The sequence below is a fragment of the Pholcus phalangioides genome, unplaced genomic scaffold (genome assembly GCF_987345545.1).
Source record: "Pholcus phalangioides strain wild (caught in Gottingen) unplaced genomic scaffold, Ppha-v1.0 ptg000022l_1, whole genome shotgun sequence".
Taxonomy (NCBI): Eukaryota; Metazoa; Arthropoda; class Arachnida; order Araneae; family Pholcidae; genus Pholcus; species Pholcus phalangioides.
In genome coordinates, this window is record NW_028301615.1 from 10,373,413 (window position 1) to 10,400,592 (window position 27,180).

Consider the following 27,180-nt stretch of genomic DNA (forward strand, 5'->3'; position numbering starts at 1 on the left):
CTAGAGCAGCGATTTAATTTGAAAACGGTAGAAGTCTTGAACTTTCCTAAATCGCTAGCGACAAACAGCGTTTCTTGCAGCTTTCACCCTCTGCAAAAGGGTCATTGTGCTAGAGGGAAGGTCATGGCGTACGCTGAATGGTTAGAGAGTTAAAATTAATTTCTAATTTTTTTTTTTTTTTTTTTTTTTTTTTTTTTTTTTTTTTTTTTTTAATAATAGTTACAATTTTTTTTTAATTATTTGTTCATGCGTAATCGAAAAAAAAAATATATATATTTCATTGGTTTGGGGAATAATTTTCATCTATTTTTTCTTATCGTGAGATTTGCGGATTGAATGTGTTGTCACTCTTCTCGTTTAGAAAAAAAAAAATGACAAGTCTTTGCTTTGAATACGCACAAAACGTTCTGGAACAACCCAATGCTGTGCTACGACAACTTGAAAGGGAAATCGTATACCGTCCGGCCGAGGAATGCATCTTCAAGTTCGGTGATAGGACTTATCCAATGCCCCGCCAACACGCAGCCTACGGCGACCCCGATTTATTCTACAAATTTTCTGGAATGAAGCTCCAAGCCCAACCGTGGACGCCTCTCCTATTGGATTTGAAAGCTGTGGTCGAGAGCATCACAGGTTACGACTACAACTTCGTTGTCATCAACCGATACTCTGATGGACAGAAGAGCATCTCCCCTCACTCCGATGATGAGACGCAGCTCGTGAAAGATCATCCCATCGCTTGCCTCTCCCTGGGCGCTGAAAGAAAAATCATCTTCTCTCGTCGGGAGCACAAGTCCGTGGACCGAATCCTCGAGCACAACAGCCTCTTGACAATGCTACCTCCAACTAACCAGCTGTGGCGTCACGCGATTCCAAAGGACTCGAAAGTCAAAGACGTTCGCGTTAGTCTCACGTTCCGGAAAATAGTCCAGACAAAGAGGAAAGCCGTGGCAGAATCACCACCAGCTAAGAGATCTCGCAGCAGTGGCTTCGATAAAAGCCAACTACCAACCAACATATTCCACATCGAAGAGAACTTTTATGTTAGTGTAGTGATCTTCAACGGGGAAGTGAAAGTTCACATACGCGAATACTACGAAGAAGAGGGACTCGTGAAGCCAGGCAAGAACGGCGTGACTCTTTCTCCATACGTGTGGCAATGCTTGCTAACTGAATTCTCCCGTCGTAGTATGTCTCAACGCGTCGGCAGAACATTCTTAGTGTCCGAGAATTTGATAGCGGATTACAGCGGTGATGCTGTGATCATTCAACCTATTCATCGCAACGGTGAAAAGTTTCAGTGTTTTGGAAACATCGTCAAGATGTCGTTTTGCGTAGCAGATAAACTTTTCTGGTGTGATGAAAAACAACAGCTTCATAGTGTTATCACCAAGTTCATCCAGAAAACACTCTGCTTGGACTATCTCAAATTGTGTGTGCGTGAAATCCAGACTAAAGGGACAAACTCTTTGGATATTACAGATGTTCTCGCTAAACTGGTGAGTGAAAAACTTTCAGTTACCATTGGAAATGTTATTGATTGTCATGGATGCTCTATGGGCTATGCCAATCAGCTGGGCCATGAATGTCTGCAGGTAGATGACATGTATTACAAATATTCCGATCACGCTATAACTTTGATTGACTTTCGCGAAGTCGCAAAAATTCTTGTGGAAAATTACAATGTCGTAGAAAAATGTTTTGATGCGATTGATTTTGATGTTTTGAAATCAAAGATAGAAGAAAATTATTTGAAATAAATGAAAACTTGATTCGTATAAAATGACTCTGTATTTTATTGCTCCCTTGTTTTATTATTTTTTTTTACAGCTAAGCTCATCTTGGTGAGAACTTTTTTAGGGATTTAATTTGTGTGGGAAGAAAACTTTTTACATTAAAAAAATTAAGAACGGTTAAAAAAGCGTGGAAACTTATCGGGACTTTTCTTAGTCAGACTTGGGAAAACTGACATAAAAAGTAAGAAGGACTTGCATCGTAAAAAAACGATAATTTTTTATTTTAAAGTAATTCAAACCCTCATCAAACTTCTTTGAAAAAAAACAACAATATTTTAGGATGCAATTTAAGAAAGATCCCTGATGTGATTTAAAAAATTTAATTTGGGAAAGGTTCCTTGGTATCGTATTTGCTAAACTAGATAATTTTTTTTTTATTTTAAAAAAATAATTTAAACCCTCATCAAACCTGTTTGAAAAAAAAAAAAGTAAGTTGGAGAAAACGATAATTTAAGAACGATCCCTAATGTGACATCATGCGATATTTTAATGATGTTGGAAACTTTAATTTTCGTCATTAGCTTTCTAGGATGAAAAAAGTAGGACACAGTTGATCACGTGACTTTGAGTGCCCCATAGCCCCGGTATACAGAGGGTGACGTTATTGTTGAGACTGGAAAACTGACATAAAAAAAAAGTTTAATTTAAGAAAGATGGAGTGTTGTGTGCCATAAAAAAATTTTATTTAAGAACAACCCGATATTTTGGGATGCAATTTAAGATGTGACATAAAAAATTTAATTTAAGAACGACCCCTAATGAAAAAAAAAAAAAAGTTTTCCGTCCTCTTCGTGGGAATGAAGGAAAGATCCTTCTTAGACATAAACAATTTTAATTTAATAATGACCCCCAATAAAAAATTTAATTTAGGAAAAAAAAAACAGTAAAGCGCCATCTAGTGTCCCTCATTCTCTTATCGCGGGGCAGCAGCATCCCTTATCGCGTGGGAGCAAAGGGGAGCAGGTGGGCAGCAAAGGGGAGCACCCATTGTTCTCGTGGGGAGGCCTATTGTGCACCAGAACCGCTAATTTCCCCCTACTCAGATCTACTCATTGTAGGTGCGTCTTTTTGGGACATGAATAGAAGAATGAAGACATTGCATCTAAACGAAAACGAACACCATGGTGACTGGACGCCCAGTCTCTGCAACAACGTAAGCTGCGGTGCAAGAACCTGAACTGGCTATGTAATCTACGAGTGGAATGTCATCGTGTTAGCCCGTTCGGGTTTGAGGCCGTTCTCGTAAGTACGTAAGCGAATGCCGTTCAATGATTTCAAATTGCGTTGTGTATATTTAAAGTATAATAACCCAGGCAAAGTTTACACAAAGTAGTCATACACGAGATGCTGGAAGTTAATTAGTTTATTTACACTCTAGTTAATTGAATTAATGCAACTTGTATTTTTCATGCCATATCATCATCCTTATTAAAAATTATTAATACATATTCCATTCAAGGATACTTAACAAAATCTTCGGTTGGCCCCCAAAACAATTAGGTTCTTGGCCCTGAACATTATATGACCCGTGATTTTCCATTACATCTCAGTTCGCCCCCAAAACAATTAATTACTAGTACCTACACTATATGTCACATATGGGAGAGAGAATATAATCCATGCATCACTCACCAGGTGAGACCCTTCTCCAGTCTTTAGCTTTAGCCCCTTAGACACTCATCGCAGCCAAGAAACGATTCCTCTGATTACAACTCTCGTCTTCACAAGTCATCTCTTTTTCAGTCTAGTTTCGTTACTGCATTTCTAACTCTCCAATTCTCAATTCCCCCGTATCCAGATTTTCTCATCCCTTTAAGATTTCATTTCGGACGTCCCCCGTCCCTTGGAAAACTCCACCCATTTAATTTGATTTGATATTTTACCCATCATCTCTAAGTTTCTATTCGTTTCTTGAAGGTTTATTCATAAGATTGGCCACTGCCGATCCATCCCTAATTTCTTTGTCCAAGCGACTCTCCCTTCAGGACCCCGAGAACCCCAACGGCCATGGCCTAACCTACATTGAAGCTTCCCATGACTAACACTCGGCATTTTAGATCCTCTGTTATACTTTAATTGCACCCCCTAAATAAAGGGATTCTACTTCTACTTAAATGGCCGTCAACTATTCTCAATCTTGAAATTTGTCTATTCATTCGCGTTGGTCCCCTTTATTTTCTTCGATTCCCCGCTTTCTCTCCAAGAAAACACTCCTCGGACGATCCCTTTTGCCTAGGGCACCCCTGAAGTACAACCGACCAGATGCGTTGTGACGGTAACTAAAAGATTCCCTAATGAATGGCGATTGCCCCATCTACTTACATCGGCCTGTGATTGTATTTCTTTTTTTAATTGGGACTATGTTCCCACCGCTTGGACAAAGCTTCTTCCATCGACATGACGCCACTTACTTTAAACCCTCAAGAAACATGTCTACCATCCATAAACAACCATTCTTATTTACGTTCCTATTGTTCAATTATTTGTTTGCTGTACTATAGTATATCGGTTACTGTCGCCTGCTATCGGCGCCTGACCTACAGTTCTAAATAGTTAAATCCAAAATCAAATTAAAATACTCCAAACTATCAAATTTTAAATATATCTGAAAATAATAATTTTAAATATTCCCTCTATTCTATATTTCTATTTTAACTAGCACGAGCTAGTTAACATTCCTCCCCTTTTTCTAAAAAAAAATCCATTTTTTCCCCCCCTTTCCATGGTGAGCGATGATGATGATACTCTCTTTCCCTTACAATGTGTCAGCATATTAGCGAACTACCATTCATGTTGCTAGAAATGAACATTCAAACAATCTAATATTCTCTTCATGTCAACTCAACTTCTTTCTATTGCATACGTGAATACGCATGTTGTACACTCTCACCAAAATGTAAACAAATATCGTGATACTTCAATTGAAATGCACTAAGCAGTACCTTAACTAATAAAACAAAATAAATGCACCAAAATCTATACGAAATAAATGAAACATAATATATAACACAGTAAGACATATAAACACACATATTTCAACCTATGCTACTTCTTAGTATATTATTCACTGTTTGCTATCGGAAAGATGTAGCTTATACAGTATATTGTATATAGACACTTGAACAACACCTGATGTGTTATTCGGAAATTCTTGCTGAATTTTTTTTTTTTTACTCGAAGATGTATTTATCTTCTTCATATGATTCCAAATCTGAAAATCGTCCTGAACGAAGCACTGGAATGTCACTATTTCGATGTTCAGTGTCTTTTAGCGTCACAGTCACACGCGAAATAGTTCGTTATTTTCTTTCATGATGAAATGTACCAATTGGACAACACTCCAATTAGAGAACCACTGTCAGCAGGCATGGTTCCTGCTGAAAACTCAATTGAAAATTGAGATGCTGCTTTTCCCAGTGCACCACTGTTATTGGAACTACGCGTTACAGTTTGTGTTTTCTCCGAGGTGAACTTTGAACACACCTGTTGGCTTCATCCACTACAATCCACGATAATCGCAGATTTCTAAGGTATATGAAGATTCACTGCTCACTGGATTCGATTATAAAAGTTCGAAAGACATTTTAGGCTGGGCGCTCACAATAATCTCCCAGCTGCTAGTCTGGTCGCATTCATCGAATACAGTTCATATTGGCCGCGTAAAACGTAGGACTCCATGCGAATTCGTGATGGAATTCTCCCATCTGATGCATGTCCCTGCTATTAGGCTTTTTACCTAGCAGTGACACTAGGCACCGTGTTCACAGGTTATACACTGCATACCTTCTAAACCCGTGCATCGTGATCCTTTAGACGTTAGGCATCAACACTGCTGACCAATGGAAGGCTTGGATGATCTGGAATCTTTGCGCTTCCCATCATGACGAGTAGCTGCCCATCTGCTGATGAAGTTGCAATGATAATGAGAGTTTATTCATCGAACTACTCTCTTATTTTCGGCTACTGTTCATTGTCACGTGTGATGCACACCCAAATGTGGCACCAGGTGAATATAGGTGGAGATGCTTAGGTCTCTTCCGTTCCTCGTGAAATAGCATCAGTGCTCTGGTCGACACTGTTACACTGTTTACAGTACTGCATGTAACTTATAGACAAAGTAATTAACATGATATATCTCTCTCCCAATTGTTAATATGTCACTTATACTAGGTACACAATTACACATTAGTTTATACAATTGCTCTTTTTTTTTTTTTTTTTTAAATCTATATACAAGTGATATATATCTCATATTTTCCATATTTACATCTTTCTTCGAACTCTCGCCTTGAGTGTTTAAATTTATACTTAGCTAATCACATTAACTAATTTCTCAGCTAACCTATCTGCTAATCGATCAAATAACGTTTTCTCAGATTCAGGTATGTTTACTGGTTTAATCATCCATGAATATTCTGTCAGCTAAATTCTGCTCTGTTCTATCGTCAGTGGTCTCTGCATGACTACTCTCTGGTAAATTTTGCCGCACCGGAACACTTGAATTTTCGGCGGTCCCATCTACAGTATTTAATTTCTGTACTTGCCCTCGTTCATTTCGGGTTCTTAAATTATATCGAGATTGGGGTAAATTTTGACCTTCCCTATTTTCACTTTCGGATTCATCCTTATCAGTAACAATGTCATAGGTTCTGACTGAGCATTATCCTGGGGCAACGATGTATTTACGACATCGGTATCTTCTGTACTTGTCTCTTGGCTATTGCTATTATTCTGCTGGACAAAGGGACATAGAAGGTAGGGTGACAACACAAAACTTTCTTCTTCTTCCTCCTCCTCTGCTCCGAAACTGTCGGCTACGACTTCTTCTCCCTCACTTTCAACGTCTATTTGTACACCCTCCGGGGTTTCTTTTTCCCTCGAATTTTCACCTCCTCCCCTTTGTGGTGGGAAAGGCTCGTACGGTCTTTCAAGAGAAACTTTTGCTAACCTATCTGAATGAACTAACTGTGAATCCTTTGGATTCGCTACATTCCGTATGCGAAACAAAACCGGAGATTTTCTTTCAATTACCCTGTAAGGACCTGTGGAAGGCCTATTCAACTTCGCACTCTGACCTCTCTTTTGCCTTCCGGGGTTATATAGGTATACCAAATCGCCTAGCAATATGTTCTTATCCGTAGCTGTTTTCTCCCTATATTTCTCTTGTTTCTCCGCTGCCTCTACCATACTATGTTTCACATACTCATGGGCTTTCTCCAACTTGGGTAACAACGATTCAACGTAATTCTCATGGGTATAGTAATTAAATACAAGGGGTTCTTTTAAGAGATCACCCGCTGTTGACATGTCTCTACCGAATAAAATGAAATGAGGAGTTTCTTTCAAGACCGCATGAATGGCACTTCGGTACGACATCAAGACATGCGGTAGCATTTCATCCCACTCATCTGAGTCAGTGACCATACACGATAAGGTGTGGGTAATAGTCGCATGGCTACGCTCGTTCATGCTGTTGGTTTGAGGATGAAGTGCTGATGTCGCCAGGGCTTTTATCTTTAATTTGTCCAACATAGCCCTAAATACTGATTTATGCAAGTTTGACCCTCTATCCGATAAACAAAATTCGGGAAGTCCATATCTCGCTATAATTTCTCTGAAGAATGTGTTTGCTAGTGTTTCGGATTTTACGTCTGGTAATGCTACTGCCTCTATAAATTTTGAAAAGTTGTCCATTAATACGAATATATACCTATTTCCATTTACAGTGATATTTAAGGGTCCCATAATGTCCACACTAACTAACTGAAACGGTCTAACGGGAATAAAATTCCGTTGCAATGGGGCCTTACTCTTCGGGTTATGACTTCTGCGTTCGAGACACACCTTGCATGATTGGACATGTATTTGGCAATCCCGATAATATCCAGGCCAGAAATATTTGGTGCGCAACCTCTCGAACGTTTTATCAAAGCCCATATGACTACTGAGGGTGTCGTGGACTAATTCCAAAATTTTCCCTCTCAATACTGATGGTACTACCACTTGTTCAATGTAATCATCTCTAGAGGGGTGGATATCCTTGGAAGCGTAGTGGCATAATAACTCATTTTTCATAAAATACGCATCTGCTACCTTCCTAGTTGGTTCTGGTTGATCCAGAGTTAATAGATCAATTATCGGCTTTAACTGAGGATCTTTCCTTTGAAATTCTCTCATGGATTCTTCGAGATCATTGGTCTCTATATCTATTGAGCTTATCTGTCGGCTAAGACAATCCGCGACCACATTATCCTTCCCTGGTTTATGAACCACTTCGAAATCGTATTCAGATAGATTTAGAAGCCACCGAGTTAATCTCGGATTCTGAGTTTTTAATGAAATTAGATATTTTAGAGGCTTATGATCGCTCTCAACAGTAAATCGCCGTCCTACAAGATATGGTCGAAAATAACTTATACCCTCCATGATAGCCAGTAGCTCTTGCTCAATGGCTGGGTACCGTTGCTCTGTTGGCTTAAATTTACGGGACATGTATCCTATAGGTTGATTCCCATCGTCGTTTTTCTGATACAAACAACAGCCCAGTCCGACCTTACTCGCATCTGCGGACATAATAAAATCCCTATCAAACCTTGGATAAACCAACACAGGGGGGTTAATTAGAGCATTTTTAAGATATTGAAATGCTTGTTCTTGCTCTGGACCCCAATTGAATATAACATCTTTTCTAGTCAGGTCTGTTAGGGGTTTTGCGTAGTCTGAATAGAAATGTATAAATCGCTTGAAGAAATTACACATCCCCAAGAATCGGCGGCAATCCTTTAAGGATTTCGGCTGGGGGAAAGTTTGTATAGCTCTAACATTGTCCGGATGCGGACGCACTCCCTTTTCCCCAATTATGTGTCCTAGGTATTTTATTTCTTTCCTCAAAAAGTCACATTTCTTGGGTGCCAATTTCAAATCGTACTTTTCTAACAAAATGAAAACCTTTTCCAATTTACGCAAGTGCGTGTCTATGTCAGGGCTAGCAATGAGTATGTCATCAATAAAACAATGTATTTTGTCATCATGTAATTCCGATAATAAGGTATCTGCCAACCGTTGGAACGCTGCCGGAGCAGTCTTCAACCCCATCGGTACTACATTATAAGAGAAACACCCTTCTTCATTCACAAAGGATAATTTAGAGCGGTCCTCTTCTGCCACTTCTAACTGATAGTAGGCACTACATAAATCTAAACTACTAAAATATTTCGCACCATCCAATTGTGCTAGAATATCTTGGATCAAGGGCAGTGCATACGAATCAGATTGAATGGTGTCATTAGTCTTTCTCAGATCAACACACATCCTATACCCTCCATTTTTCTTACGGACCATCAATGTAGGTGCCGGATTACTGCTCATACTAGGAGATATGATTCCACTCTCTACCATGTCTGCCACCTGCTTCTTTAACTCAGTTCTTAAATGGTACGGGGTGCGATATCTAGGCGACCTTTGTATTTCCTTCCCATTCCAAGGTATTTTATGTTTTGCTACGTTCGTCCGACCAATTTCAGATATGTCTCGAGCAAAAACATGAGCATATCGCATCAAAAGAGATAATAATCTCCTTTTCAAATGCGCAGGCATACCTTGAAGATCAAAATCATCTGCTTGCAACGGCTCCAAATTTTTCTTTTCAAGGGGTATCGGTTCCTCTCTCAATTCTGAGTCATCTGAAACTGTGACTGTACCCAATTTCGTACCCTTTGCTAAATATCTATTAGACTCAGACATATTAGCTATTAAAACTTTAACCTTCCCTTGTTCGTCGATCTTCCCCACTGAATGAGCCAACCATACAACACTATTTCGATTCCCTTCTTTAGGAGTAATTAGAACCTCACTTCCACGTTCAATACATGGTACTTCTACTGTCAATAACTTTTGCGTTCTAGGAGGAATTCTCAATTTACCTGGTAACACCAAATTCACCATACACTGCTGATCATTCCCACGGTTGTCTTCCCGCCTGACTAATGGCACTGACATATCCTTATTCCTTAGACAACCACTCTCAGCATCCAATGCAAAATTACCAGCCTTAATAAAATCATAGCCCAATATAATATCATACTCAGGACTAAGCTGCTGTTCCGCAACATATACCTTTTGCAACTCCTCTCTAAAACCCAAATGTATTGGCACGAAGTACACAGCGGAGTGGCTCAAAATTTTCCCGGTCACCCCTCGAATTTGGATGTTGTCATCATCGGCTCTAGTACAAGAAATTTGTTTCATGATGTCTTGCATTGAAACTGAATCAATCACACTAATGCACGCACCTGAGTCTATAAGTGCACGAAACTGTAAATTAGCTATCTTAATCTTTACAATCGGTAGGAGAAATCCATTGGCTTCCCTCTGTTGCAATATACATATGTTCTTTTTCTTATTTACAAGATTTCCCCCACCAGTTGATTGTCAATTTCCTGTCTGTTGGGGTGGGACCCCTGGAGCTGTTGTCACCTCTTGAGTTTGCCTTTCCTTTCCCTCTTTCCTGAATCCATTCACCGATCTTCTCTGTGGGCAACACCGCCGAATATGGCCCTTTCCCCCACACCCCTAGCAAACAAAAGAATTCTTGTGGTTTTGAGACGGTGTTCTCCACTGTGGGAACGTGCTTTGTTGGGACTGAGAAGCACCCTGTAATTGTTGCTGCGGATAGGCATTATACCCCGTGAACTTTACTTGCGTATTGTTGTTATTATTATTACCTGCCGGATTAGCGGAGCTAAGTTTCAAACCTTGTACCTCCCGAGCTAGTTCTTCGAATGAAGCCCTTTGCTGCCTGGCTTCTGTCATTAGTTGAGTAACCAAAGTCTCTAATATTTTAATTTCTGGGTTTCTAGATTCATTTCTTTCATCTGCGACCAATGCTGCACTAACTGATGAAAACTTTGTTACATTTTCATTACTCTCAATCAAAGAGGCTATTTTAATAGCAGTAGCCAAGTCTTGCGGGTTCTGATTTAGGACATGTTTTTGAATGTTGGGCTTTAACCCTGCCAAAAATTGGGACAAACGCGTCCTTTCAGCCAAATTTTCAACATCGGGGCTATCAAAATTTGCACCTTGGAGGAATCCGAAAGCTACATTTTTTAATCTACTCGCAAATTCTTTTACGGACTCATTCAACTTTTGTTTACAGTTTGTAAACTGTTGGAGGTGATACGTCAATGGATACTCATTTCTGAAATAATTTACGAATTCTTCTTTAAATTCTTTATAATTAGCTTGGCTCCTCAACTCCGGACTGTTGGCCAAGAATTCTGCAGCTTTACCCTTCAATTTCGATTTTAGAACAATCAATTTCTCCGCATCATTCCAATCTGCTAATTTTGAAATTTCTTCTAATTGAGATAAGAAAAACTCTGCCGGATACGTTGGCTCAGAACCCGAAAATGAATTTAGCAACCCTAAATACCCTGCTATTGTATTTAACCTTACGGGATGGTCTTCTCCTACCATGTTTACTTGATGATCCATTTTGATACAGACTATTTTTACACCAAAAAAAAATTCCCAATTTTGAAGTTAATATCTAAAGATTCGTAATTTAGTATCGAATCCTGGTCTAAAAGGCACCAAATGTTAGCCCGTTCGGGTTTGAGGCCGTTCTCGTAAGTACGTAAGCGAATGCCGTTCAATGATTTCAAATTGCGTTGTGTATATTTAAAGTATAATAACCCAGGCAAAGTTTACACAAAGTAGTCATACACGAGATGCTGGAAGTTAATTAGTTTATTTACACTCTAGTTAATTGAATTAATGCAACTTGTATTTTTCATGCCATATCATCATCCTTATTAAAAATTATTAATACATATTCCATTCAAGGATACTTAACAAAATCTTCGGTTGGCCCCCAAAACAATTAGGTTCTTGGCCCTGAACATTATATGACCCGTGATTTTCCATTACATCTCAGTTCGCCCCCAAAACAATTAATTACTAGTACCTACACTATATGTCACATATGGGAGAGAGAATATAATCCATGCATCACTCACCAGGTGAGACCCTTCTCCAGTCTTTAGCTTTAGCCCCTTAGACACTCATCGCAGCCAAGAAACGATTCCTCTGATTACAACTCTCGTCTTCACAAGTCATCTCTTTTTCAGTCTAGTTTCGTTACTGCATTTCTAACTCTCCAATTCTCAATTCCCCCGTATCCAGATTTTCTCATCCCTTTAAGATTTCATTTCGGACGTCCCCCGTCCCTTGGAAAACTCCACCCATTTAATTTGATTTGATATTTTACCCATCATCTCTAAGTTTCTATTCGTTTCTTGAAGGTTTATTCATAAGATTGGCCACTGCCGATCCATCCCTAATTTCTTTGTCCAAGCGACTCTCCCTTCAGGACCCCGAGAACCCCAACGGCCATGGCCTAACCTACATTGAAGCTTCCCATGACTAACACTCGGCATTTTAGATCCTCTGTTATACTTTAATTGCACCCCCTAAATAAAGGGATTCTACTTCTACTTAAATGGCCGTCAACTATTCTCAATCTTGAAATTTGTCTATTCATTCGCGTTGGTCCCCTTTATTTTCTTCGATTCCCCGCTTTCTCTCCAAGAAAACACTCCTCGGACGATCCCTTTTGCCTAGGGCACCCCTGAAGTACAACCGACCAGATGCGTTGTGACGGTAACTAAAAGATTCCCTAATGAATGGCGATTGCCCCATCTACTTACATCGGCCTGTGATTGTATTTCTTTTTTTAATTGGGACTATGTTCCCACCGCTTGGACAAAGCTTCTTCCATCGACATGACGCCACTTACTTTAAACCCTCAAGAAACATGTCTACCATCCATAAACAACCATTCTTATTTACGTTCCTATTGTTCAATTATTTGTTTGCTGTACTATAGTATATCGGTTACTGTCGCCTGCTATCGGCGCCTGACCTACAGTTCTAAATAGTTAAATCCAAAATCAAATTAAAATACTCCAAACTATCAAATTTTAAATATATCTGAAAATAATAATTTTAAATATTCCCTCTATTCTATATTTCTATTTTAACTAGCACGAGCTAGTTAACAATCGTCCTAGGTTGCAATTTAGCACAGGACACTCACTGAACCTCAAGGACGCTCCCAGCGCTAAGAGGTGATCGACGAGTGTTATATGCGAGATTTCTAGATTAATAATTGTTATTGGGCCCTGTTGCCCTGAATCTATAATTATGTTTCGAAGTATATGATATTGTTATACGCATGATCGTGTTGAAACCCCGCTAATCAATTTACTTTAGTTGCCTTTGTCGGAAGCGGTTCTATGTTATACGGATACTTACCGGATACATCTATCCTTCGGAAACACTTTGATATCTTTCTGAGAAGTGTGAAGTGGGGTGTGTCTTGTCCTTCAAATGTTCAATGGACCTTTTGTCACTTTCGAGTTTGCGACACGTCATCTAGTCAACGAAATAATTCATTAAGCTATTCCATTGAAAGGGATGAAAAAAGATTTTTTCCCACTCGTCTTTTTACGACTTTTTTTTAACGAAAAGCTTACCTGTTCAATTTTAAAAGAATTCATCTCAGAAGCATTTGAGCCAAGGCTGGACAAGGCCCGACATGCCCGGGGCATGTACTTTTTTTTTCAACCACACGCCAGACGCTAGCATGTAAAATATTGATTCGGGCATGTAGTTTTTTTACGTCGGGCATGCAATTCTTTTGGAGATTTGCCCAGCTCTGGTTCCAGCCGTCCGTAAGGAACTTGGCCGAATATGTCAGTAAAAGACACTTAGCTCGAAGCCGGCCCTGCCATTGCCAGAATCTTTCTTGAGATAGTACTTTCTCTTACGAGAGGAAGATGGCGACAAGATAACAATGTAAACCTTACAGCTACCTCAAACATACCTGCATCGCGAACAGTTATCGCACCAACTACCCAGTCATAGACATGGGGAGAAGAGGGGAGGGGAGGGGGGAGTTCCATGGCCCATGTGGTTGGGGCTGATAGGGCTCTAGTTCACCCAAGCGTCATTTTTTTTCTTTATTAACGCTATGAATTCTCTATAGGAGCGGGGGGTTGCTAAGGATCCCATCCTAGGGGTCCTGCTGCAGGTTGTGGGAGCCATGGAAGGTCTCTTTTGGAATCGACTATTCACTGTAGGTTTCGGTCTCACTGACCCACCATGGCATGAAACGATTGTGGTGTAACACAATTGATGATCGAATGACCAGCCATCCATTATCTAAAAATACTAGAGCTGGCAAACACTATTGATAAACTGTGCAATTGCACCATTCAAAACATTTCACAATAAAGAATGTCTAACAAGTTAGTGTGATCAATTCTAAATTTGATTCTTTGAACATTTTGAGCATGAAATGATGAAGATTTTAGCATTTACCTAGAACACGTTTCTTTCTTATGTGTTTTTCGCGTCTTCGCTGTCGTTTTGATGAAGGGGAGGCAATAGAGGGGGCAGCGAAGCAATCTGTCATATCGCTAATGCATAATTAATAATAATATAATAAAATAATATATAAAATAAATAATAAAATAATATATAAAATAAATAATAAAATAATATATAAAATAAATAATAAAATAATATATAAAATAAATAATAAAATAATATATAAAATAAATAATAAAATAATATATAAAATAAATAATAAAATAATATATAAAATAAATAATAAAAAACTGTTGCGATTCGATTTGTGAAGTTTGATTTCTATGTAATTTCGAAGTTTGACGCGGTAAGAGAATGTCCGATCCAATATAAACATTCCTTAAACAATCAGACGTCCCCCAATGGAAGGGGTTCACGGTAGACATTCAGCAAAGGGTGTTGAATGAATGCATTCGCAAACGCATATCTTTTCTAGATGTTCGTTATTGAGAGTCGCAATATGAAGTTCAAACTCTTCGGAAACTTGGGGCGAGTTCTCAGAGAGATAAATGAGCACCTACACATTCCGGCTCTTTGAATACTTCTATACAAGCATTACCAAGCGGGCCACTCACTATTACACACACATTCTGGCTCGATAGGAATCTCACTATGTATCTCTTGGCTTTACGCTACTCCGGTGCAGATCGTTAATCAAATTCTCGTCGACTTTTCGCGTTTAACTCGGGAACATGCCAGCGCTCCCACTTCCAACTATCATTTAGGGACCGACCTTTTGAATAACGAAACTGAAAGGATGATGTTTGAAGCTTTCCTCACAGTTTCGTTCAATATCGGTAGTTGCACGAACCGATGAAAATGTACAGTAATCGCTCTTGGTCGGTAATGTTCATTGAGCATATTCAGTGTACCATGGCTATTCGGTGTACCACTTTATAGAGCGTCTATAATTAAAGTTGGTGAGTTGGTGTGTTCCGAGCTTTCTATAGCCTCAACCACCCATCAGAAAGCTATGAAACTTTGGAAACGTCTTAATGAAACGATGAGAAAGAAATTGGGGAAAGAAATAATTATTCACCACCTAATAGGGTGTTTAGCATTATAACTACTATACTACTACCACTGCTTAATCGTACATGCACCTCGTACACATTCCTCTGAGGAATTTCTAACGAATCGGCACATGCCGGAATGTGTGTGGCCTCTCTAACGCATTTATGTTGTCTGAGTTGTGCTTGTTTCATGCTCTTGCTGATGCTACCGTTCATATTTTGAAGTAAAGATGATAAATGCTTGAGTTTTCGTGTTACGTGAGTATCGTGTTGCATCTCTGTGGGGATACATTTTAAATGTAGAGTTAAATCGCTCTTCGAAGCCAGCACCGGAGCTCATAACATGCATGAGACTTACCACAAACACCTTTAGATAGTTCCATAACTAACTACTCATCTTTTCAGGCGTGAAACGACGCTCATAAGGGTATTTGTCGAATGTAGCTGGCAAAAAATATTTTTTTATCGAAAAAGTGGTGGAAAGATTGCATTAGTTTATCGTATTATTACACTTTCAAGTTTAATGTAGCTTTTCTTTGGAAAATATATTTTTTGTGCATACAGGGTGTAGGAAAAACATTGCAACATGGTTCGAAAAAAATGGCGTTTCTTAAGAATTTTGAGAAGGCAGGCACATCGGGGAACAAGGGTTGGCATTTTTAGTGCAATCAGGCTTAGCCACCCTTCAGAAATGCCTATTTTCCTATTTTTTTTCGAACCATGCATGGGGTCCTCCCCCCCCCCCTCCATATATATATATATATATATGTAAATTCCCTCTTGTAATCTTTTCTTCTTCAATAATTACTTTTTTGTGTATATTATTTTTTGAATGAACAAGTGAGCAGCATTAGTGCTTTTGTCATTTAAAAAGCTGTTTCAGCTATTTCTTCATGCTCCATCTTCATATCCTTTAGAGTTTTCACACCACAATTTTGTTCCTACTATACCTACATACATAAATATTTATTTATTCATTTATTTATATATGCTTTTATATATTTATATATAAATATCTCATCATTTATTGGAATGCATGGACTTGCGTTCGAAAGAAATACCTTTAAAATCTGCGGTTTCCTGATGCTAATTTTTTCAAAGTTATTTACTGCTAAATTATTAGTTATTTACTGTGTGTTTATTTGTGCTCGATTGGTAATTGAGCACAAAATTACAGTAAAAAAAATCATCAGACTCATCAGAAAGTGTAACAAATTTCTTATCGAATGTATTGAGTTAACTATCTTATATTTTTTATTCACAAATATAAACAAATCCATGTTAAATACAAGCGTACATGCGTGGCCTTTCACAACCCATAACTATTCAGTATCAGCAATAGTTCAACACAAAATAGGAGTTGATACTAGAGGTAATCAATTTACTGCTAACAGAGAATTTGAACTTGTCTGATTGTAATTATGACACACAGAAGAGCAATGTGTGGCCGTAAGTTGATTCTCCCACTATTTGCCTCCACCATAGACTTAAGATATAAATAGACCGCGCACGCTATTCATAAAACTTGTCGAACGTGAAGAAAAGATGAGCAGTATTGTCGGGGAAAGAACAGGTTCTGCGCTATTACATTTGGCGCGTTTTCGCAGAAGCTAGGATGTTGCTGTAACGAAATTTGACTCAATTCGATCAAGTTGATGAAAACTTTCCTTCATTTTTTCAATGAATTTCACTCATTTTTATGTGAAATATTTAGGGAGTATCAGATTTGAAAAAATAAATTCTATAAAATAAACAAATATTGGAAAACGGAACAACGTATATGTTGTAAAGCCTAATTCATTTTTATTTTTAAATATTCTCTTCATTCACTTTGTCGCTTTTAATTTCGAAAATTTATTTATACGAGGGATTATTAAAACAAAAATATATCTTTCCAGAACATTACAATTACTCTATATACTCATAATTAATGTATAATTAATTATAATGCATCATATTATGTTATGTAATGTAACACATTCACACTCATACCATATTCAGTCATGAAATAATATTCAAACAATAAGAAAAAGTTTCATTTCTAACATTCCTGAAAAACCTTTTATAACCTCATCACACAAAACTGTAAACACTTACATAATATTTCAGGATTAAAATAGATTTTACTCAAGAAAATTACAGAATCTCATCATCAATTTCTCTAAATTATAAGAATTAAAATTCCATGTAGAGTATATATGTAATAATTTAAAGTGTGTATATATATATATATATATATATAATATTTTAGGATATAATATTTCATATATATAATATAATATTTACACACGTCACATATATATATATATATATATATATATATATATATATATATATATATATGACATATGTAATCTCTTCGCTCCAAAAGTATGATATGTTAATCTTAATTTAAGGTATTAAATCGTTTTTAGAATGATTCTTTTTCAAGATAACATCTGAGGTACACAATATATGACTTCAGGTCTTAGTACAGATATTGACTCAAAAAATCAATTGAATAATTAATTTTCTTGTTTGAAGCGGCAATTTCACATACAACAAACATAAATTAATGAATAAAAAAATTTCTTTTCTGTAATAGTTTTATCTCAGGTGTGAAGAGGGGTAAAAATACTATTATTTTTAGAGGTTGTTATGCACTTTTATGCAAAACTGCAATTGTCTAGAGTGGGGGGGGGGGGGGGAGTTTTCCTCACATTCTATTTAAATAGAATATTTTTCATAAATTTCTCCTCCTGAAAAGCATATTTTCTTCCAAGTTGAGCAAAAGTCGAATGAACTCACTAGCTCGCCAAATCTCGCCAAATCTTGCGGAGACGTATATTTCAGTTAAAACTTCATAAAACTCACAATTTCAATCATTTACTGCCAAAAATTCTATTAAAACATTTAATAATGATTCATGACATTTGAATTTTACCAAAACTTGGAACTTTAATTGAATTAAATCCAAAATGGAGTCGTTAAAAACTGAGATTACGTCAGAAATCCATTGCATCGTCAATTTAATATTCCAATTTTTAATTTATAAGAAGGGGAATAAGCAAAAAAGTATTCCCTTGTGAAAGGATACTGGTCCCCCTTTCCTAAACCGCTCAGAACATCCGAAAGCTGCGCAAGTGTTGGCCATTCTAATCAAAAATAAGACAGCGCGTGTAGATCGTCATACGAATAGCCATAAGGAAAGCATTGCCAGCGAGATTCCCTGACCAGCCTTTCGACTGGAGTCACGTGACTCCGGATCTTTGCTTCACATTGTAACCCCTCGCGCGCACTCTATAGTATTATTACTCTGTGGCCTCCACTGTTAGCTACGTTTTGAAAAACGGACTTTTGGCCAGCTAGATCGGAACAATACCCCTATGTGCGACGGTGAATTCTCTCATAGCGACAGTCTATGGAAAGCAATTGAATACATTTTTATTCTTAGAATTGTAAAATAGAATATAAAAGGATTGGTTGTATTTTTTTTTCTCAAAATTTTTCCTTAGCACCCAGGCGATATCGACCCGAAAAAAGTAGAGTAGTTTTATTCTTGTGATATATATTCATGTTTTCGTGATAATTTATTCTCGAATTTCTCAACGATATTCCAGACTCGGGCCAACCTTATTTCTCTATTTTTCTTGAAACCAGTCTCTGTTTCCTTCTAGATATTTGATGTTTCGAAGCTACCAGAGGAAATACTTCGTCCGATACCAAAATGAAAAAAAAAAGTCGCGGGATCTCTCGGGTTAAAAAAAAAAGAAGAAACTTTAAAAAAAAATTCGTTTATAATATGTGCGGAACACATGTACAGTATTTATGCACGTATGTATGTGTACCGTATAAGGTAAAGAGCAGATAGAAAAACTGTTATTCTACTTTGAGCTTTTTTTTTTCTCTTCGTCTGCCGAATTTTTTTTGCGGACGTTATAAAAAGAAGAATCGGGATAAGAATAAGAATCCGCTGCTCGACTCCCAAATTCCCCGGTGACAAAAACAAATGGAAATCTATAAGTTGGAAAAAGTGAAATCTCTATTCACATCACGCAAAAGTTTCTGACAACGCGACGAGAAACGGATGCTCTTTTATATTCTCGGCGTTATTTCAGCTGTGAGATGACATTTTTCAACTTTTTTTTGTATCGATGCATCAGGCGACGAATTTTATATATGTGTAACCAACTGATTATCCCTTTTTCCCGAGAAGGAAGATGCAGCTACGTACACATGATACGTATAGCGTTATATTGAGGCGTAACAGGTACACGAAAAAAGGAAGATTAGAGAAGCGAGTATTTTTCTCTGGAAACGGTCATGCTAAATAAACATTACGTGTGATCGAACGAAAAGAAAAGCAGGGCTGAAGAAAAAGTGTCCAGTGCATTTTGCTGAGACCGAATGCAGTTTTTCTTTTTCACAGTGCAAATTATAAAGAGTATAATTCATATATAAAAATGAATAAATTACATATATATGTATTACTGCCAAAGCTCGAAATTAGCCTGTTCGCGAATTGGTCAATTTCGTTGTAAATTGACTTGGCCAATGCCCCAATTTCCGGCTTTCGCCCGCCAGTTCGCGAAGTCGCCGGGGTTACCTCGCCAAAATACGATAACAAAAGACATGATTCGGGGTCATCGCCAAGTTGGCGTATTCTTCTTTGTGATAATTATGACCACGTTAGCTATGGCAACCCATCGACCTGCAGTCACGATGCGGTAATAATTTTTTTCTTCAAAATTTGACAGAAAAACTTCATATCTATATTATTATTCTGTTGCTTTTTTCTCTCAAATTTACCTTGTTTTTCTCTCGTTACATGGAACTAATCCAATACAACTACTATATTAAACAGGGTGATTCAGAAAAGATGGGAAAAACTTCAAGTGGTGAGAGTACACACTAATACAAACAAGTGTCATCACAGAATGCATGGTCTAACATGAAACGCAAACGCGCTAGCTCGTACCGAAACGGCCACCCCGCAAACGTTAAAACGGGGCATTCCTATTGAAATTTATCGGGAGAAAAAGAACACCCTGCATGAAAATGTATTCTGGGAAGAAGAAGAAACCGTATGCAAATCTGCGTCAGAGTGAATAAAAGGCGCGGACGCCAGCCCTGTGAAGTCATTCCAGTGTGCAATCGCTCTAACGGTTGTAACGTACGGGATAATGACGCACTTTAGTAATACTGAAAAAGCAGACATGCATTTCATTTACGGAGCGTCAAACGGAAGTACCACAGAGGCATCACGAATGTACGGTGGTCAGCGTTTTCCCCAAATACGGTTGCCCAATCCAGAAACATTTGCGCGCTTGCATCGGCAGCTGTGCGAAACGGGGCTGGCTAACTTCACAGGGCTGGCGTCCGCGCCTTTTATTCACTGGTTTCTTCTTCTTCCCCAGGTTACATTTGCATACAGGGTGTTCTTTTTCTCCCGATAAATTTCAACAGGAATGTCGTTTTAACGTTTGCGGAGTGGCCGTTTTGAAATACGCTAGCGCGTTTACGTTTCATGTTGGACCATGCATTCATTAATAACAATTGTTTGCATTAGTGTGTATTATCATCTCTTAAATTTTTCCCCATATTTTCTGAATCACCCTGTATAGCCATGTACAACGTATCACACATTGGCGATGAAAAAATTAATTAGAGGCGCCTACCTGTCTTACATCAGCACATCGAACATTGGCCGGAGTCTCCAGCCACTTCACGAATTGGCCGGCAAAGCTGGAATCACTTCTGCAAATCGGACTTTGGCCAAAACTCTCTTCTGATTCGTGAATCAGCCGCACTTCGAGCTTTGGCAGTAACATGTATATCAGCATGACTTAAAAGGCGGTTGGTGCATGATCTTGGCTTCATATGCTTCGGGGTCATTCAAGTATTACGTTAGTATCGATGGGTGGGGGTTTCCGATTTGCTGACTTTTGATGACAAATGGGGAGGCGGGGGATTTGGATAAAGCTTACGTCATCAACCACCATTTATGAAAATATGAAATATTCTTATTGACATCTTACTCAGAGTGCGCCAAAAACTAGAAAAACCTTTCGATACTTTATGGGCGCCTGAACTAACATTCCCCCTATTGATAAGCCCTCTACAAAGTTACTTAAGTGATCTCTAAATGTTCTGCGGATCCTTCAAATGATCTGGAAATGTGTCTGAGCCTCTCAAGTACTCTAGAAATGTGTCGCAGGCCGCTTAAGTGGTTGCTCTGGAACTGTGCCGCGCGTCACTCAAGTTATCCATAATTATGCCACGGTTCACTGTAGGAATGGGCCACGGGTAACTTGAGTGATGTAGAACCGCACTGGGTGCCGCTTAAGTGCTCTAAAATTGTGCCACATGTCACTCAAGGGATCTTTAAATGTGCCACGAATCGGTTGGAACTGCGTCACGGATCACTTGAGTGACCTGAATGTGCCACGGGCCTACTTGAGTGATCTGGAAATGTGCCACAGGCCGCTTTAGTACTCTAGAATTGCTTAATCCACTTAATCCACTTAAACGATTTGTAAATGTGCCGCTTAGCTCATTTTTACAAAATTAGGTTTAAGGGGATACAGGGTACATCAGGCAACCCCCCAGGACCACATTTGGTAATAAAATATCCCGAGCATCTCTTTCAGCTTCCGTAAGAGGAGGGACGTCCCAATTAAACTTTTCTTTCAGCTCAATTATGTTTACTGCCACGAATGATCATGAAGAATTTTCCACATTGGTCGTGAATTTCCATTCAGTTAGACTTATTTTGCAGTTTTGGAAGCGACGTGCTCCACATTTTACAAAGACGCTCTAATCGAGTAGAGTACTTGCGAGTAAGAAGGAAAATAAAAAAAAAAAAATATATATATATTTTTTTGAATATGTGATCGATATACTACTCTCTATGCGATTTAGTTCCTCTAAAAAAACCGGCGCTATGCTCTATACCCTAAATATCCATCTTCGACGCTCCCTGCGACTTCTAGATATAATTCGTGAGTTTGAAAGCAGCGATAGGCGATCGAAAGAATTTTTTTCTTTTTAAAATATTTTCCAAAAACATTCTTTTTCTGAACTGATAAACTTTACTCGTGATCGGTTAGAGCATCGCCCCCTTCTTCAGAAATTTATTTTCCTCGTCGCCTCCCCCCTACTCAAGTGAACCCATAAGATCCTATGTTAAACCGGTAGGTTTTATCGCCCCCCCCCCCAGACCACTCCATTGCCCAACAGGGAGCGATATTGCCCACTTTGGGAAACACTGGGTTAGAGTATCGCCGTTTATATGCTTGTATCATAGCAGATGCGTATCGTAGTAAATAAGTAAAAACATTGGTAACTGATGAATGAGGAAATAACAATATGTAGGCTAAATTAACTGTCGCCATAATTCATCTGTCAGTGGAATTTACACGATGTGACGAGGCTGATGTATATGTTTCCCGACGGACAAAGCGAATGTTACAGGATTATCGCGTCAGGGATCTCATTGGATGTCCTGATGAAGAAGGAAGATCCTCATTATATTGTACCTTTTTATGCTCCTAATTATGAGAGACCACTCATCTATATCTAATTTTACGTTGTCGACGTTGGCCTGTCAAATTTCGAGCAATTTGCAGGATCCACTTCGGGAACTGATAGAGTTTGCGCCGACGTCGATAAGAAAGTACGCCCTGTGGCGTCTTCAATTTGCATGTGACAGAAAAAGGCTCTTAGAGACAATCTCGAAATAACGCTTGCAAATGCATTTTATTCGTTAGAGTGCGCAAATGGCGGCTAAAACAGAAAACTATCATAGAGAGGAATATTTCTCAAGGCTCAACGAAATTTATCGCGATATATACCGAGTATAATTGGCGATCTATCGTGCTACTTCAAGTTGTAAAAACTTTTCATATTGTTACGTTTACGTAAAACTTTTTCGTGGTCACCGCCGGGACAAAAAAAAAAAAAAAAAACTCGTCTGTAAAAGAGGGGTTAATCAGGGGTTCGAAATGCATACCTTTATTATACAACGGGAAATTATTATTTAACCGTAAAAGAAGAGTGTCCGTTAAGAGGAATTTTACTATATTTCAGGATTGCACCATAAAAGACAAAGTCAGCATAACGGCGGCAACTTCGTTCGTGAAACTCAAGACAGTCAGCCTGACAAGTCGAGTGGTTAGCGTCTGACTGTGCAGGTCTAGGTTCGAAGCCCGGTTCGGGAATAGATGCCTACTAACAAATTCCCTTGATAGATCACGCAAATCTCTTTGGAATACATGAAGATCACGTTATTTAAAAAGGGAGGAGGAGGGAGGGGAAACTCTCATTCTCTCTTAGTAAAATTTCTTCACCTCGAAAAACTCCTTGGCGCCGTCTTTACGAACAGAGGTTGACGAAAAGCAATGCGCGACGTCGAATGTTTCGAGAAGATCCCAGAAATAATGCCTAGCCATAACGATATGCAAATGAAGTGAGGGACGCGAAAAAAGAGGAGTGGTCTTATAGATTTTTTTTTTTCTAATTTCATTACACTGTAAATCGGAAAAACATATATATTTACTGAAGAGGTATTATTAATTTTTTGAATTAAGCTTTCAAGATATTTTTCCCCTCATAGTCATCATCTACGAAAAGAAATTGGACAAATTCTGACGATTACTTTTTTTTAATCGCTATTTTGCACAACTGGCCCTATAATATCTTCCACCGCTGTAACTTGGGTGGATACGCAAGTCACACAAAACTCATTTCTGGGCAGGTAATTGAAACACGAACGTTTTTGTGAATCATTATGAAGTCATAGAAACAAAGTTTTTTTATGTCACTGAAACACACACAACTTCCCTCACTCATAAGTGGAAACGGCGCAAAACCTGAACAGCAACTGAGCTTGTGCGGAATGGATAGCGCTTGTCACAAACATCATATGGCCAGTGGCGTCGTTTTGCATATCCGTATGAATGCGATCCGTCAGATGCCAGAAGAATTCAATCCCATGTTTCGTGGTTTATAAGCGCAAGTGTGGAGATGAAAATGACCAAAATCAAAAACCAGTCGAGCCAATGAATAAATGTATTGAATGGTTGGCCATTCTCGTCCTTCCTCGAAAGATGAATTTCGGGCAATTAGATCCGCAACCAAAAAAAGGTGTACTATATAGGAACATCTCTCTCTCTCCTCATCTTTTCCATTTATTATATCTTCCGTATCGAAGAGCATTAAACGGATATTTCGGCGTCTCTTCGACATTTTTTGGGAGCTTGTGATTGTTTTTCGATATTCTTCTGACGTGAGCAGCGGTCGGGCAAAACTGATAGATGAATCGAATATTGATAAATACGTGACTTTCTTTTATCTTATTAATTTGCAAATTTTAGAGGTGATTCTTTGCTGAATCGATGACTTCCCACTTTTTTTATTATGACCGGCAATAAATCCATCTCCACGAGTAGACGTATCCGTTATTATAGCGTTCATCGTATTTTCCCAAATACGTTAATACAAATTATTTATTTCCTGGGGTTTTAGTTGCTTTACATTGTCATTTGGTTAACTCGGCGTGAATTGCAGATCCACAACATCATAATTACACTCATAAAAATGTTCACTCAACGTGACAGTTTCTTTCTTATTCAGAAGATACATGGAGGATAAAAGACACCTCCTCGTAGACACCTACTGAACACATTACATGTGTTAAACGCACATGCATAAACATACGCAATTCCGACTCTTCCACGTTGTTGGAGGCGCATCAGTAGTAAATTGATTGCTTCTGTGGTGGTAGATCGGCACGGTAAGTAAGGCAGGGTGCACACTGGACTGAAAGCGACATGATCCGCGACGCGTAACGAACTCGACACGGATTCGTTGAAAACATGAATTCCGTATTGATTTGTCTATCTGTCCAGTGTGTGCACCCTGCTCATCGATCAGGAACGAAGTATCTCGTCCTAACGCAAATGGAACAAATTCATTTCAGTTCTATCGGTTTTTTTCCAACTCTTTTCTCACCATCGCGAAGTTTCATTGTAACCCTATGAAAGGAAATTGTTTTTTCCCTCCCATTCTTTCTATACTCCTCCCGCATATAATGTATATAGTTTTACTACAAAAAAAGAATAGAAATAAAAATAATACACGGCGAAGGCAAGATAGAGAGGGTGAGGGCGAAAGAGAAATCTGCTGCACTCTCGCTCCTCTTCTATTTCTAATATGCAAATAAGGAAACCATTTTTTTAAACAAGGAGTTACCGGTGATACTTCAAATACAGATCATCGAAATTTGTTGCCAAAAGCCTGTACGTCAACGGTTAAGTTGATACGCGTCTCCCCCATGAGCGGATATAGGCTATTCGGGGGGGGGGGAATAGATCACCGTAGGCGTGTATAGTGAACTCGGAAGGGGTCCATCTCCGCCCTTCCGCCTATGTTAATGATTTTTTTTTAATTAACGGGGGAGAGGTGCGATTTCCTCATAGACACCCCCCCCCCTTCTTGTAGTATTCGTCTGTATTTTACGCTATAGCTCACCCAATTGGGTAAAGGGCAGAAAATCACTTCATTGTGGTAGGCTTGAGCTATAGTCGGTTTCAGATAAAGATAAAGTATTCGTCTGCAGTCTCCACTTGAATGGAAAAAAGAAAAGTTTCCGTGTTTGAAAACTTATCTCCTTTATTTGATATCTCGTTCGAGATGAAGACTGTCAGCTCCATTCCAAGATATGCGTTGACCAATAATATCATGAGTCGGAATATGAAAATCGTGAACTCTGTACGAGCTCGTTGAAGTAGTTACCGTAACAAATGGCAAACTGCATCGGAATTCCTTAACGGTCGCCACCACACTGTTAATTGAATTCCACTTGTTCACTGAATTCTGACGCGATGCTTCTTTGAATGCAAACGACACGATGGGAGTTTCGAGAGAAGAAATTGACTCGTTCTGTATGTCTCGACGCCATCCTTCAAGAAGACATTCTAAAGAGGTTACGAAGGAGAATGATGTGAGAGAGAAGAGGAGCGGGACTTGATTTAAAACGAGAAGTTCTCTCCCAAGAAGTCAGTCAAGACCTTTTAGATTTTATGAATATTAGATGAGATGGGAAAATGAGAGGAACACTAATTTGCGAATTTGTTTTTGTTTGGCCGCTGAAGTAAATTACTGATGATGCCGCTGTTGCTTACCATAACGCGAGTCGAGCTTTTGCCAACGCTCTTCGAATTAACGCTGCAACACGTCATCGGTATGCACGAGTGAATTTCACGCTTTTTACTTTTTTTTACATGTGTCTTCCGCAAAATTATTTCCCTTAATGATTACCAACAGTTCCCGGCTTTAACTTCATTTTAAACCGCCCCCCCCCCCCCGGCTCCGCAGTCACGCAGATGTAAAATTATTAGCTGTTGGTTGTTCAGGCACATCTTAATGAAGACAACTTCCTACTCGATTTGCGAACGTCTTGTCTCTTCAACGTTATTGTCGAAACGTAAGATTTTTTCCCGAAAGCCAAAAGTATGAGTCGCGCGTATTATTCATGCAAATTATTTTTACTCTAGGAATTGGTACGTGTACCTTTAATATTTCTCGTAGAACCGTAATACACCAAGTGTTGAATTGTAAGGGTACCCGATGTAAAAAATCGTACAAAAGTAAAATTCCCATGAATAGGTAGATTATGAACATCAAGTTATCAGGTATTGCTGAAGTATTAATCATTCTACGTGTTCTTTCATCGAATGCACATCTCCGAAATTGACTGAAACTGAACAACATGAAAAAAGAAGACTTGTTTGTCGATGCATGCCCCCCCCCCCCATCCTGCAGCAAGAAGCCCCCTTGGAGCAAGCTTCAACATGATGCTTATATAACATGAAAATCCAAGTATTTACCATCGTCACTTCAAAACATGGAAGACAGAAAGCAGCAATAGAAATTGCGAAGATTCGCGCATCTGCCACTGT

At 38.7% G+C, this 27,180-nt stretch overlaps 1 pseudogene across 1 annotated transcript in view; it reads left to right on the forward strand.

Moving 5' to 3' along the window:
• Positions 1-27,180, forward strand: part of LOC149069448 (toll-like receptor Tollo pseudogene) — a 174,534-nt pseudogene that overhangs the window by 22,351 nt on the left and 125,003 nt on the right. The gene's annotated exons all lie outside the window — the stretch shown is intronic.